Source organism: Hordeum vulgare, chromosome 2H (genome assembly GCF_904849725.1).
Source record: "Hordeum vulgare subsp. vulgare chromosome 2H, MorexV3_pseudomolecules_assembly, whole genome shotgun sequence".
NCBI lineage: Eukaryota > Viridiplantae > Streptophyta > Magnoliopsida > Poales > Poaceae > Hordeum > Hordeum vulgare.
The window spans coordinates 160,953,435-160,967,163 of record NC_058519.1 but is presented as its reverse complement, the minus strand read 5'-3'; positions in this window follow the sequence as shown (position 1 = coordinate 160,967,163).

Sequence of the window (13,729 nt, the reverse complement as noted above, 5' to 3'; positions counted from 1 at the left end):
CTGCTGTGCGAAGACCTGCCCGTGCGTTGTACGAGCTCCGCCCCTACATTCGTGGGTCAGTACAAATTTCATCTCCTCCCCGCCCCTTCATTTACTGTGGCTCGGTTTCCGGATGAAACTTTCTAGATTTAGGTAATTAAATTAATTTATCAGTATGCGTGACCAGTATGCGTCTCCCGTTCGAAAGGGCGACATCTATAAATATGCATGTCTTTGCGTATTTATAACCGCCATCCTTTCGAATTGTCCAACATTATCCATGGACAGCCCGAGTATGTGTAGATTGGGTTCGTTTTCCCGTATGTTGTGCTCTGGATCCGATGCGGAATTTCGTCAGTGCCTCCCTGTTGTTCTTCGGATGCACATCCTCTCTGTTTATTGCGGAGACCTGTATCAGGAGAACAGAGGGGAGGTGCTGCCGAAATTTTATGTTGGATCCGGAGCAGAGCATGGGAAATCGAACCCAATCTACACATACTCGGGTGGGATTAGGACCTATCTTTACCTATTAGCGTGTAGGTTCCCTGGACGTAATAAAAATGGCGAACCTGATTAACCGATGAATATAAATGCTAAATTATATATAAATATATTTCTTCTGTCTTTAGTAGCTAGGGAAGATGAGTGATCGTGCGTGGATGTATACCGGTCACCCTAGTCAGAAAGAGATGATGAAAGAATGGTTTGTAAAAACAAAGAAATTTGTGAAAGCCGCATTCGCAAATGGCCAGGAAAGAAACTATTGCCCTTGTCCTTGATGCGACAACTATAGAAAGACGAAAAAGGCTGTAACGATTAAACACATGCAGAGGAGGGGTTTTAAGCCTAATTATACGGTGGGGATATTTCATGGTGAGTCTATACAACGCACAAGAGCTGAGGTGGTCCGTCGTCGCACGGACGAGCATGGTACCGGGATCAAAGACATGGTGCAAGACTTTGATGATGCTCGGGATTCGGAAGATGAGATGGAGGAATCTGCAAAGTCCTTTTATGAAATGTTGGAGTCTTAAAAACGTCCTCTCCATGAGCACACTGAGCTCTGTCAGCTGGATGCAATTGCATAAGTAATGGCTCTGAAGGCTCAGTTCAACTTGGGAAGAGAATGCTATGACGCGATGATGACACTATCTTGATGCTTCCTAACCAAAGGCCATGTCACGCCTGCAAACCTGTACCAGTCGGACAAAATACTTTGTGTACTTAAGATGCCCTATGAGAAGATAGATGCATGTGAGAAAGGATGTGTCTTATTTAGGAAGGAGTATGCACACTTGGACTATTGTCCCAATTGCGAGTCTTGCAGGTATTTTGTGGTAGACAACGGTATGGGTGAGAAGAGGCAGACCAAAATCGCAGTTAGTGTTCTTCGGTATATGCCAATCATACCAAGACTTCAACGTCTTTTCATGGTCGAAGAGACAGCCAGACAGATGACATGGCACAAATTGGGCAAAAGAACAGAACTAGATGCAGATGGAAATAAGATGGTGGTACACACATCGGATGGGGAAGAGTGGAAACATTTCGATGGATTGCATCAGGATAAAGCGGCAGATCTAAGGAATCCTCGAGTCTGCGCCACCACGGATGGTTTTAATACCTTCGGAATGACGACAACCCAATACAGTTGTTGGCCTGTATTTGTCATTCCACTCAATCTCCGCCCCGGGCAGATTATGCAAAGAAAGAACATATTTCTGACGTTGATAATTCCAGGGCCCAATTATCCAGGGAAGAATATGAATGTGTACTTGCAACCGCTTAAGGATGAATTGGAAGAAGCTTGGATAATGGGGTCAAGACATACGATGCCGCTAGAAAAGAAAACTTCAAAATGCATGTGCGGTACATGTACACTATGCATGACTTGCCAGCTTATGCCCTATTCTCTGGATGGTGTGTGCATGGAAGGTTCCCGTGCCCCCAATGCAAGGCAGCTGTTCAGTTTCTTTGGTTGCAGGAGGGTCGGAAGTATTCTTGCTTTGACTTGCGTAGACAGTTCCTGGATCCTGACCATCAATTCAGAAAAGACAAGAAGAACTTTACCAAAGGTAAAGTTGTCAAAAACTTGGCACCACCTCCGTTCACAGGCCAACAGATCCTGGATCAGTTAAACGCCCTCGAGCCTGATCCAGAGCATCCAGGGTATTTCAAGGGGTATAATTCAAAACACGCCTGGACTCACAAGCCATGCTTCTGGTATCTCCCTTACTTCAAAGACCTCCTTCTTCCACACAATATCGACATGATGCACACTGAAAAGAATATCAGAGAGGCTATTTTTGGTACATTGTTCGACATAGATGGGAAGACAAAGGATAATACTAAGGCTAGAGTCGATCAAGAGACACTATGTCATAGACCGTTACAAAACATGCGAGAAGGCAAAGGAAAGCAGAAGTGGTCGAAGCCAAAGGCTTGGTTCAATCTTGGAAGGCCAGCAATGAGGGAAATTATCTTGTGGGTCAAAATGCACTTGATGTTCCCCGATGGGTATGCAACAAATCTAAAGAGGGGAGCGAGTCTTGAAAAATTAAAAATCTTTGGTCTCAAGAGTCATGATTGGCACATATGGCTAGAGCGGGTAATGCCGGTGATGTTACGTCGCTTTATTCTTGAGGATGAATGGCTAGTACTGGCGGAGCTGAGCTATTTCTTCGTGTTCTTTGTGCGAAAGAATTATCGCCTGGCGTGGTAGAAGACATGGAGGAGTTTGCACCGGAGTTGTTGTGCATGATAGATGGCAAACTTTGTGACAACACACTACGAAGCCGAAAATCATCATTTGCATAATCCGAAGCCTCGGCACAATGATGCAGACCCTAAAAAAGGTGGGTCCAACCTCAGCCTATTCAAAGGGAAGCTCGCACCAGCCGGTGCTTTGAAACCAATAAAGTTGGATGTCGAAGAATGGCGGAACATTTCGTTGTATATCTTTAACAACCTAACAGAAGTGCGGCCGTACATTGAGTGAGTTCTCGGCACATTTTCCCGTAACTTCTAATTCATTTGAACTGCTCTTATTCTCGGATATTTCAAACAGCTGTTACATCGCCAAATTCTCGGATGGAGCGGTGATCGAAAATGATTCCGTCAAAGAGTATGAGCTTCTGTGAAAGACAGGAGGCGGCTATCCCAGTTTCATCTCTTGATTCAAACAAACGGTAATTATCAATAATGGACCGGTTCATTTCTTGGTCTAACTTGCGGCTAGTGCAACAATCGTTTCGTATTAAACTTGTAGGCTAATTCAGAGTCTATGGACGCCGAATTGAGACAAGTCGCTAATGGTTTTGACTATAAGGTCCGTTCATTTGAGAAATACAACATCAACGGGTATCTCTTTTGTAACTTTGGCAAAGAGCTATCTATTCCCAACCGGAAATCTACAAATTGTGGTGTCTCTGCTATCGGCGAAGGTGTTATTGAGTATTATGGAAGAGTTGAAGCAATTTATGAACTTGAATTCTATGGTGAAAATCCACCGAACGTCGTAGTCTTCAAATGTTATTGGTTCCAGCCGAAGAAGGCTAGAAGGAGTCATGAACATATAGGACTAGTCAAAATCAATCCAAACACCCGTTTAGATGTTCCCGATGTCTATATTACGGCTCAACAGGCGACTCAAGTTTTCTATCTACCGTGGGCATGCCAAACGGATAAGAATCTGGAAGGTTGTTATGTTGTTTATGAAGTGCCGCCACATGTCAGACCACCTCTCCCAAATGAACAGGATTATGAACCTCACATTAACCCAGACACAAATGATGGAGAATTCTTCCAAGAAACACGTCTTTCCAAGAAACGTTTCAAGAACCGCCGTGCTTCACCCAAGAACATTGAAGTAGACAGCGACAATGAATCCGACTCCAGCCCTGAGCCGAAACCAGAAGACCTGGAACTCGTAGAGGTTACTGATGCGGATGACCTGTCAATGCTTCAACGATTAAAGGAAGGCCTTTCACAACTTCACGCCGTTGAACCCGACGAGCACGTCATTCATGAAGACATGCGTGATAGTGATGATGATGATGCATTTATTGATGATGATTATTAGTTTGTAAGATTCACAACTTAAACTATATATATTTTAATCTTTATTATTCATGTACATATTATTATTCATGTCAGTTATTCAATTTTTTTATGTTGTACTAATTTCCTTTAATCTTTATCATGGCAGGTCACCAGGTGTTGAAAGATGGTGGGCGCTAGTACAGATCGCTCGACGGGTTCTTCCCAGGCGCCCCGCATGAGGGGTGGTACTTCCCTTCCACCCCTATCTCTCTGTAGAGCCTTGGGAGACAGTCTGTCGACACCACCCGTGGGTTCTTGTTCATCGGCGCCATTGCCCACTGGGAGAGGTGCTGGTCGGGTAGGGAAGAAGGGGAAGGGTACAGGAACAGGTGGTGGCCGCGGAAGATCCAGGAGGACTGTTGAGCCGTCCTCGCCACCACCACCAGCTCATTCACCCGAGCATAGGACTACTATGGTCGACCCGTTTGTGGAGGAGGCTACGGGGACTCCGTTCCAGGAGCCTGGTGTTGACGGGCATTCGTCCCATGAGACTCCGGTCCAGGAGCAGCCTTGGGTCGAGGTGCATTCGGCCCACGATACTACAGTTCCGGAGGCTTCACCCGACATGGAGAGGCCCGGATAGGAGACCTGGCCGGATCGGACCGAGTTGCCGGATTAGACCGAGGGTCCGGGTGGCTCAGGGGGTGGGGATGCCAGGGATGAGCTTACGGATAGTGAGGGCGATGTGCAGGTGGACGGGGCCACCGTGAACAAGCGTGGTAGTACACGTCTCCCGGTCGTGCCGGCTACCCGCGAGCAGAGGCCGGTGATTAAACCTGAAGGAGATAGGTAAGTACATTTACTCTTTTTTTAGCTTTTGCCTTCAAGTTTGTTCAAATATCTAATGTGTTGAACTTATCATACTGCAGGGGATGGGTACAGCCTCTTGGAGTCCGCAGGCCGAACTCCATCCTTGGTGTGCTTTGTCGGACAAATGTCCTCGGGTTTGTCACGTTTCCTGGTGAGGGTCAGGTTCCTACAGTAGGATTTTCCTGGAAGCAATACTAGGCTGCGCAGGCCGCGCCGGAGGAGATTATAGATGGTGTCTTGTGCCACACGAGGGCCGAGATGGTGATCAAGAGCTTTTGGGTAAATTATCCTTTTACAAAATCTAAAATTAACAATATAGATAATTATTGTACTAATCGGTGTTTTCACGTTTGATTGGAGACCTTCTATAGGTGTGAGGATGGATATGAGGAGGAGATGGCCAGGGTTCTCGAGGCCGAGTGTAGGCGATTACTACAAAACTTACGCCACGAGGCTCCTCCTCCTCTTTCTTCTCCTCTTTCATATTCTCCTTGCCTTAATTTCCCCAACAATGACATCATTAGCCCATTTAGCTCCAAAATGCCATAATAACCTCAAAATGGCATAAGAACCTTGGTTAGCTCATTAATATTATATACTTAGGTTGTTTTCCTCTAAAATGAGATAATTAGCCCATTTAGCTCCAAAAAGACATAGTTAGCTAATTTAGCTCCAAGAAGAGGAGAAGAGGAGAAGAAATAGGAAAATGAAAAGAAAGAAGAATAAGAAGAAGAGAAGAAGGAGAGGAGGAGGAGGAGGTGGAGGAGGAGGAGAAGGAGGAGAAGGCCAAGGACCTTCTAGTCCTTCTCCTCCTCCTCCTCCTCCTTCTTCTTTATTTCTTCTTCTTCTCCTCCTCCTCCTCTTTCTTCTCCTCTTTCATATTCTCCTTGCCTTAATTTCCCCAACAATGACATAATTTGCCCATTTAGCTCCAAAATGCCATAATAACCTCAAAATGGCATAAGAACCTTGGTTAGCTCATTAATATTATATACTTAGGTTTTTTTCCTCTAAAATGGGATAATTAGCCCATTTAGCTCCAAAAATACATAGTTAGCTAATTTAGCTCCAAGAAGAGGAGAAGAGGAGAAATGAAAAGAAGGAAGAAGAGCAAGAAGAAGAGAAGAAGAAGAGAAGGAGAAGGAGAAGGAGAAGAAGAAGAAGGAGGAGGAGAAGAAGAGAAGAAGAAGGAGAACAAGGAGAAGAGGGAGAAGGAGCCCTCCTTCTTCTCCTTCTTCTTCTCTCCTCCTCCTTCTCCTTCTTCTTCTCTTCTTTTTTCTTCTTATCCTCCTCCTTCTCCTTCCCCTTCCCCTCCTCCTCCTCCTCCTTCTTGTTTTTCTTCTCCTTGTTCTCTTCTTGCTTCTTCTCTTTCTTCTTTAATTTAACTTATTTGTCATATATATGTTGTTCTTCTTCTTCTTCTTCTGACTTTCTTATTCCCATTTTACAGATTGGATGTACTACATGCATGGAAGCTGGCGTTGGAGTGCTTTAGTTTCCGTTTTTATTTGAGTTGATGAACAATGTGGAACTATATGTATATGTATATATGGATGAACAATATATGTGCAACTATATGGATGTATATATGTATGAAACTTTGTATGTGTTGGTTCTTTTGATATATGGGATGTACGTTGATGAACAAATGGCATTGATGAGCTTTATATGTATATCATATATGTGTTGTGACTTATTTATCATATATGTGCCATGAATTATATGTATATGTGCTGTGAAATAGAAAAAAGAAAAAAAATGTGACAATATAGGCTCTTTGCCGTCTGCCAGCTGATGGCAAAGGCCTTTGCCGTCAGCTGGCCGACGGCAAAGGTGCCACGTCGCGCCCAGCTGTGCAACCTAGGCAGTAGCAGCTGGCCATATAGTATCTTTGTCGTCTTCTTCCAGGGGGGCAGACGGCAAAGAAGAGGGACAGAGGAGGGGGTGGAGGAGGTGGAGGCTGACGGCAAAGAAGAGGAGAGGGGAGGCAAACGACACAGAAGAGGGGGAGGTAGACGGCAAAGAAGTGGGGGAGGCTGACGGCAAAGAAGAGGGGGGAGGTAGATGGCAAAGCCTCCATTAGCCCCTAACGGAGGCAACGCCTGTCGGCTACCGTCTTGACCTCTTTGCCGACTGCTCCTATAAAAAGCTGACGGCAAAGCTCTTTGCCTTCCGCTTTGGGGAGACAGATGGCAAAGAAGCTACAATGCTGTCGTAGGCTGACGCGGAAATTTTGGCGGCCGTGAGATTCTTTGCCGTCTGTGATATTCTCTTTGCCATCCGGGATTTACTCTTTGCCGTCTATGATGGCAGACGGCAAAGAAGCTAATTCTTGTAGTGTCTCCACATAAGCATAATCTTTGGGGAGCCCATGGTTAGGACATTTTAGCATTAAAGTTTTCAGTCTCCCCCAAGCTTGAGGAATGCTTTCTCCTCACGAGACCAAATTTATTGATAAAGTTCCTATCTCGATGTATTTCATGACGAGGATACAACTTTGTATAAAAAAAGAGGCATAAGATCTTGCCAATTTAGCAAATGAGAGTTATCAAGAAGCCTATACCAATCCAAAGCCTTATCTTTTAATGATAGAGAGAATAGCTTTCTCAAAACAAAATCCATCGATATGCCTGCAAGCTTAAATAAGGAGAATAGGTGTGAAATATATAACAAGTGTTCGCTTGGATGTCTATCTCTTGCATATCGATTAGCCAAGACACAATCAATAATACCAGTTGGTATTTTAAAGGGCACAATTTGCGTAGGTGGGGGAGGCTTCTCCACCACAATAGCGGTGGGGCGGTTCCCCACAAGCAGCGAACCAAGAGTGCAGTTTTCCATAAGCCTAACTAGCCATGCCAATCATGAAAAGCAAACTAACAAGACTAAAAAGCAAAGGTAAAAGATAGCGTGCAACTCCCCTATCTTGAAGACTGGAGTCCCCGGCAATGGCGCCAGAAAACTTTTCTTGATGACGAGATGATGTATATACTTCTCGCTCCTTGTTGGTTACCCCCAAGTGGAAGGTTGATATGTAGTCAGCAACAAGTTTTCCCTCACACGGAGACTTTGAGGTTTATCGAACCAGGAGTACTCCTAGGATCAACAAGTAGGTGTCTTCCACCCTGGCGCTAGCAGAAGACGTGGACCTGCACACAGAACAAATAACTTTGCTCCCAACGAGTATAGAGAGGTTGTCAATCTCTCCGGCCTTGTAGTTTGCAAAGGATCAAAACACAAGCGGGAAAGTAATAGTGATTGCAATGGAAAAAGTAAATGAAAGCGGTAAATGAAGGAGGTGTAAACAATGATGGTAATATGGACCGGAGTCACATGATGTTCACTAGTGATGTCTCTCTCCCAAAAGACAATAAACAGCTATGCTTGGGTAAAGAAATCACAGTTGGGCAATTGACACAATTATGAACGCACCGCAATGCTAATTATGCTACTTGATAGTTAAAGGTTCAATAGTAATGGGTAGTACACCAAGACAAGTAGACCGTTTATTCATCAGCATCTACTTACTAATCATCCACCTTGAGATATCTATCCAGAACACCTCGCTGGTATTAAGTTGCGAGCCCCACCCAAAGTGTAAACTCAAAGCAACGAACAGCTGCATTAACGAACTATGCGTAAGGTAAACCATCCTTGCAACTATGGTCACAAGCACCGTTGTTTTCTCCCTGGTGGCAACAACACATCCCCTAGTCTCTTGTTTCTATCACTCAAGCTAGACATGGAGGGGTATGAACCCACAATCAAGCATAACGCTCCCTTTTGGAGTTACAATCTACTACTCGGCCAAAGCAATAAATAGCAACGGAGAACATGCATGAATTACTAAAGAACATAATATAAAAGTTTAATCAAATATATAACTCATAACAATCTGAACATAATCTCATAATCCATTGGATCCCAACAAACCGAGCATAGCAATAGCAAGATATTTACATAGACTAACCATTGAAGCATAGCAATAGCAAAATACCTTGATCATGTAGGGCAGCTCACAAGGACTAACCATTGAAGCACAAGATTGGAGAGAAGACATCACATAGCTATTGGTCATGGACCCATGGTCCAAGGAGGACTACTCACGGCATGTCCGGGAAGCATCCATAGCGGTGGAGAATCTCCCGGAGGTCAATCCTCCTTCCAGCAGGGTGCCGGGAAGAGGTCTCCTGACGCTTCCGCTCTCAGAAGCGCTGCGGCAGTGGAACGATGGAGAAATTCGCAATTCTGGAAGTTGTGGAAGGTTTCCTCTCAGAGGACTAAATATAGGCCAAAGGAGGGCACCAGAGGAGGTGGGGCCCACCCAGGCGGCCTCCTGGCGCGGCCTAGGGCCTGGTCGCGCCAGCAGGTCGCCTCGACGGCCCGTGACCCCCCTCTGGCCCATCTTCGTGTTGGGTAACGTAGCATAAATTCAAAAAAATTCCTACGCATATTCAGATCTTCCTATGGAGAGACCAGCAACGAGAGAGGGGTGAGTGCATCTTCAAACCTTTGGAGATCGCTAAGCGGAAGCGTTGCTAGAACGCGGTTGATGGAGTCGTACTCGCGGCGATTCATATCGCGGTGTGATTCCGATCTAGTGCCGAACCACGGCACCTCCGCGTTCAACACACGTGCAACCCGGTGACGTCTCCAGCACCTTGATCCAGCAAGGAGGAGGGAGAGGTTGGGGAAGATCTCCCGCAGCACGACGGCGTCATGTCGATGGAGAGACGAGGTCTCCCGGCAGGGCTTCGCCAAGCACCGTGGGAGAGGAGGAAGAAGGGGGGCAGGACTGCGCCGACGGAGAGGGAAAACTGTGTGCAAAACAGCCCCAAAACCCCCACTATATATAGGAGGAGGGGAGCGGGGGTGACACCCCTAGGGTCCCCACCCTAGGTGGTGCGGCAGCCCCCCCAGATGGGAGGTGCAGCGGCCAGGGCAGGGGGAGGGGGTGGCGCACCCCTAGGTGGGCCTTTAGCCCACCAGCGCCTAGGGTTTCCCCCCCCTTCTCCATCTCCCGCGCCTTGGGCCTCCTTGTGGGAGGCGCACCAGCCCACTTTGGGCTGGTTTCCCTCCCTCTTTCGGCCCATGCTACCTCTTGGGGCTGGTGGCTCCTCCCGGTGGACCCCCGGGACCAATCCCGGTGGTCCCGGTGGTCTCGGTACATTACCGGTGACGCCCGAAACATTTCCGGTGTCCAAAACCATCAATCCTATATATCAACCTCCGGACCATTCCGGAGCTCCTTGTGACGTCCGGGATCTCATCCGGGACTCCTAACAACTTTCAGTAACCTCGTATAATGATTCCCTATAACCCTAGCATCATCGAACCCTAAGTGTGTAGACCCTACGGGTTCGGGAGACACGCAGACATGACCGAGACACCTCTCCGGCCAATAACCATCAGCGGGGTCTGGATACCCATGGAGGCTCCCACTTGCTCCATGATACGTCCATTTTGCCTCATGCTTTCATGTTGATATTTATTGCTTTTTGGGCTGTTATATTACTTGTGGTACCATATTTATGCCTTTTCTCTCTTATTTTGCAAGGTTTATTTGAAGTGGGAGAATTCAGGCAACTGGAATTCTGGACTGGAAAAGGAGCAAATCCTAGTCCACTATGCTGCACATCTCCAAATGCCCTGAAAATTTACGTGGATTTTTTCTGGAATATATTAAAAATACTGGGCGAAAGAACTACCGGAGGGGGCCACTAGGGCCCCACAAGCTTGGCCACCGCCACCACCCCCTAGTGGCGCAGGGCAGGCTTGTGGGCTGCCTGAAGGCCCACTAGCCCCCCTCTTTTGCTATATGAAGCGTCCTGGTCTGGAAAAATAATCAATCGGGAGCTTTTTCGTGGTTTCGCCGCCACCACGAGGCGGAACTTGAGCATATCCAATCTAGAGCTCCGGCAGGACGATCCTGCGAGGGAAACTTCCCTCCCGGAGGTGGAAATCGTCGCCATCGTCATCACCAACAAACCTCTCGTCGGAGGGGAGGCATCTTCATCAACATCTTCATCAGCACCATGTCCTCTCCAATCCCTAGTTCATCTCTTGTAACCAATCTTCGTCTCGTGACTCCGATTGGTACTTGTAAGGTTGCTAGTAGTGTTGATTACTCTTTGTAGTTGATGCTAGTTGGATTATTTGGTGGAAGAGTTTATATTCAGATCCTTGATGCTATTCATTACACCTCTGGTCATGATTATGATTATGTCTTGTGAGTAGTTACTTTTGTTCCCAAGGACATGGGTAAGTCATGTGAATTTAATATTCGTTCGGTATTTTGATATGCTATATGTTGTTTTTCCTCTAGTGGTGTTATGTGAACGTCGACTACATAACACTTTACCATATTTGGGCCTCGAGGAAGGCATTGGGAATTAGTAAGTAGATGATGGGTTGCTGGAGTGACAGAAGCTTAAACCCCAATCAATGCGTTGCTTCGTGAGGGGCTGACTTGGATCCACTAGTTTAATGCTATGGTTAGACTTTGTATTAATTCTTCTTTTGTAGTTGCGGATGCTTGCGAGAGAGGTTAATCATAAGTGGTATGCTTGTCCAAGTAAGGGCAGTACCCAAGCGCCGGTCCACCCACATATCAAACTATCAAAGTAACGAACGCTAATCATATGAACATGATGAAACTAGCATGACAGAAATTCCCGTGTGTCCTCGGGAGCGTTTTTCCTCCTATAAGACTTTGTTTAGGCTTGTCCCTTGCTATAAAAGGGATTGGGCCACTTGCTGCATCGTTTCTCCTACTTGTTACTTGTTACTCTTTGCTTGCTACGTTTCACCTCGCTACACAATCACTTGTTACCGCTACTTTCAGTGCTTGCAGTTATTACCATGCTGAAATCCGTTTATCAGAGCCTTCTGCTCCTCGTTGGGTTCGACACTCCTACTTATCGAAAGGACTACGATGGATCCCCTATACTTGTGGGTCATCAAGACTCTTTTCTGGCGCCGTTGCCGGGGAGTGAAGCGCCTTTGGTAAGTGGAAATTGGTAAGGAAACATTTATATACTGTGCTGAAATTTATTGTCACTTGTCACTATGGAAAGTCTTCCTTTGAGGAGTTTGTTCGGGGTATCTTCACCACGAACGGAAGCACGAGGAGTTGCTCCTCAACCTGAGGTACCTACTGGAAATATCTTTTATGAAATTCCATTGGGTATGCTTGAGAAACTGCTGGCTAATCCTTTTACACGAGATGGATCTTCACATCCAGACTTTCATCTAATCTATGTAGATGAAGTTTGTGGTTTATTTAAGCTTGCACGTTTGCTCCAGGATGAGATAAAGAAGAAAGTCTTTCCTTTATCTTTGAAGGATAAGGCGTTGACATGGTATAGGCTATGTGATGATGCTGGATCATGGGGCTACAATCGGTTGAAATTGGAATTTCATCAAAAGTTCTATCCTATGCATTTAGTACATTGTGATCGGAAATTTATTTATAACTTTTGGCCTCGTGACAGGGAAAGCATAGCTCAAGTTTGGGGGAGGCTTAAATCAATGCTATATTCGTGCCCCAATCATGAGCTCTCGAGAGAAATCATCACTCAAAATTTTATGCTCGGCTTTCTCATGAATATCGTACCATGCTTGACACTTCTTGTGTCGGTTCTTTTATGAAGAAGGATATTGATGACAAGTGGAATTTATTGGAGAGAATCAAACGAAACTCTGAAGATAGGGAGCTGGAGGAAGGTAAGGAGTCAGGTATGAATTTCTAGTTTGATTGAGTTAAATCTTTTGTTGAGACAAACACTTCTAGAGATTTTAGCGCTAAGTATGGACTTGACTCTGAGATAGTAGCTTCTCTATGTGAATCTTTTGCTGCTCATGTTGTTCTTCCCAAAGAGAAGTGGTTTAAATATCATCCTCCTGTAGAAAGCAACATAGCCAAAACCAATCTAGTTGAGGAGAAAATCATAACTTTTAGTGATCCTGTTGTTCCTTGTGCTTACACTGAGAAACCACCATACCCTGCTAGGATAAGGATTATTCTAAAGCTCCAACTGTGATACGTAGGGGTTATATTAGACCACTTGCACCCCCTGAAGAGATTAGAGTTGAACCTAGTGTTGCTATTATCAAAGATCTCTTAGCCGAAGACATAGATGGGCATGTTATCATATTCTGTGACGACTCCGCTAGAATTGCTAAACCTCACGCGAAAGACAAGCACGGACCTGTAGTTGGCCTGCCCGTTGTTTCTGTTAAGATAGGAGATCACTATTACCATGGTTTATGTGATATGGGAGCTAGTGTTAGTGCAATACCCCGTTCTTTATATGATGAAATCAAAGATGAGATTGCACCCGCTGACTTAGAAGCCATTGATGTCACTATTACGCTAGCTAATAGAGACACTATCTGCCCTCTGGGAATTGTGAGAGACGTAGAAGTCCTGTGTGGTAAGACGAAGTATCCTACTAATTTCCTCGTCCTTGGTACTGCACAAGATAGCTTTTGTCCCATCATATTTGGTAGACCCTTTCTCACCACTGTTAATGCTCACATTGATTGCATTAAGCAGACTGTCACAGTAAGTTTCGAGGGTGTGTCTCATGAATTTAACTTCTCCAAGTTTGGAAGACAACCCCATGAAAGAGAGTCGTCTGGTAGAGATGAAATCATTGCTCTTGCCTCTATTTCCATACCTCCTACGGATCCTTTAGAGCAATATCTGCTTGAGCATGAAAATGATATGCATATGGAGGAGAGATGAGATAGATAAAATTGGCTTAGAACAATATCCTATTCTCAAGAATAATCTGCCTGTTGAACTGCTTGGGGATCCTCCCCCACCAAAGGGTGA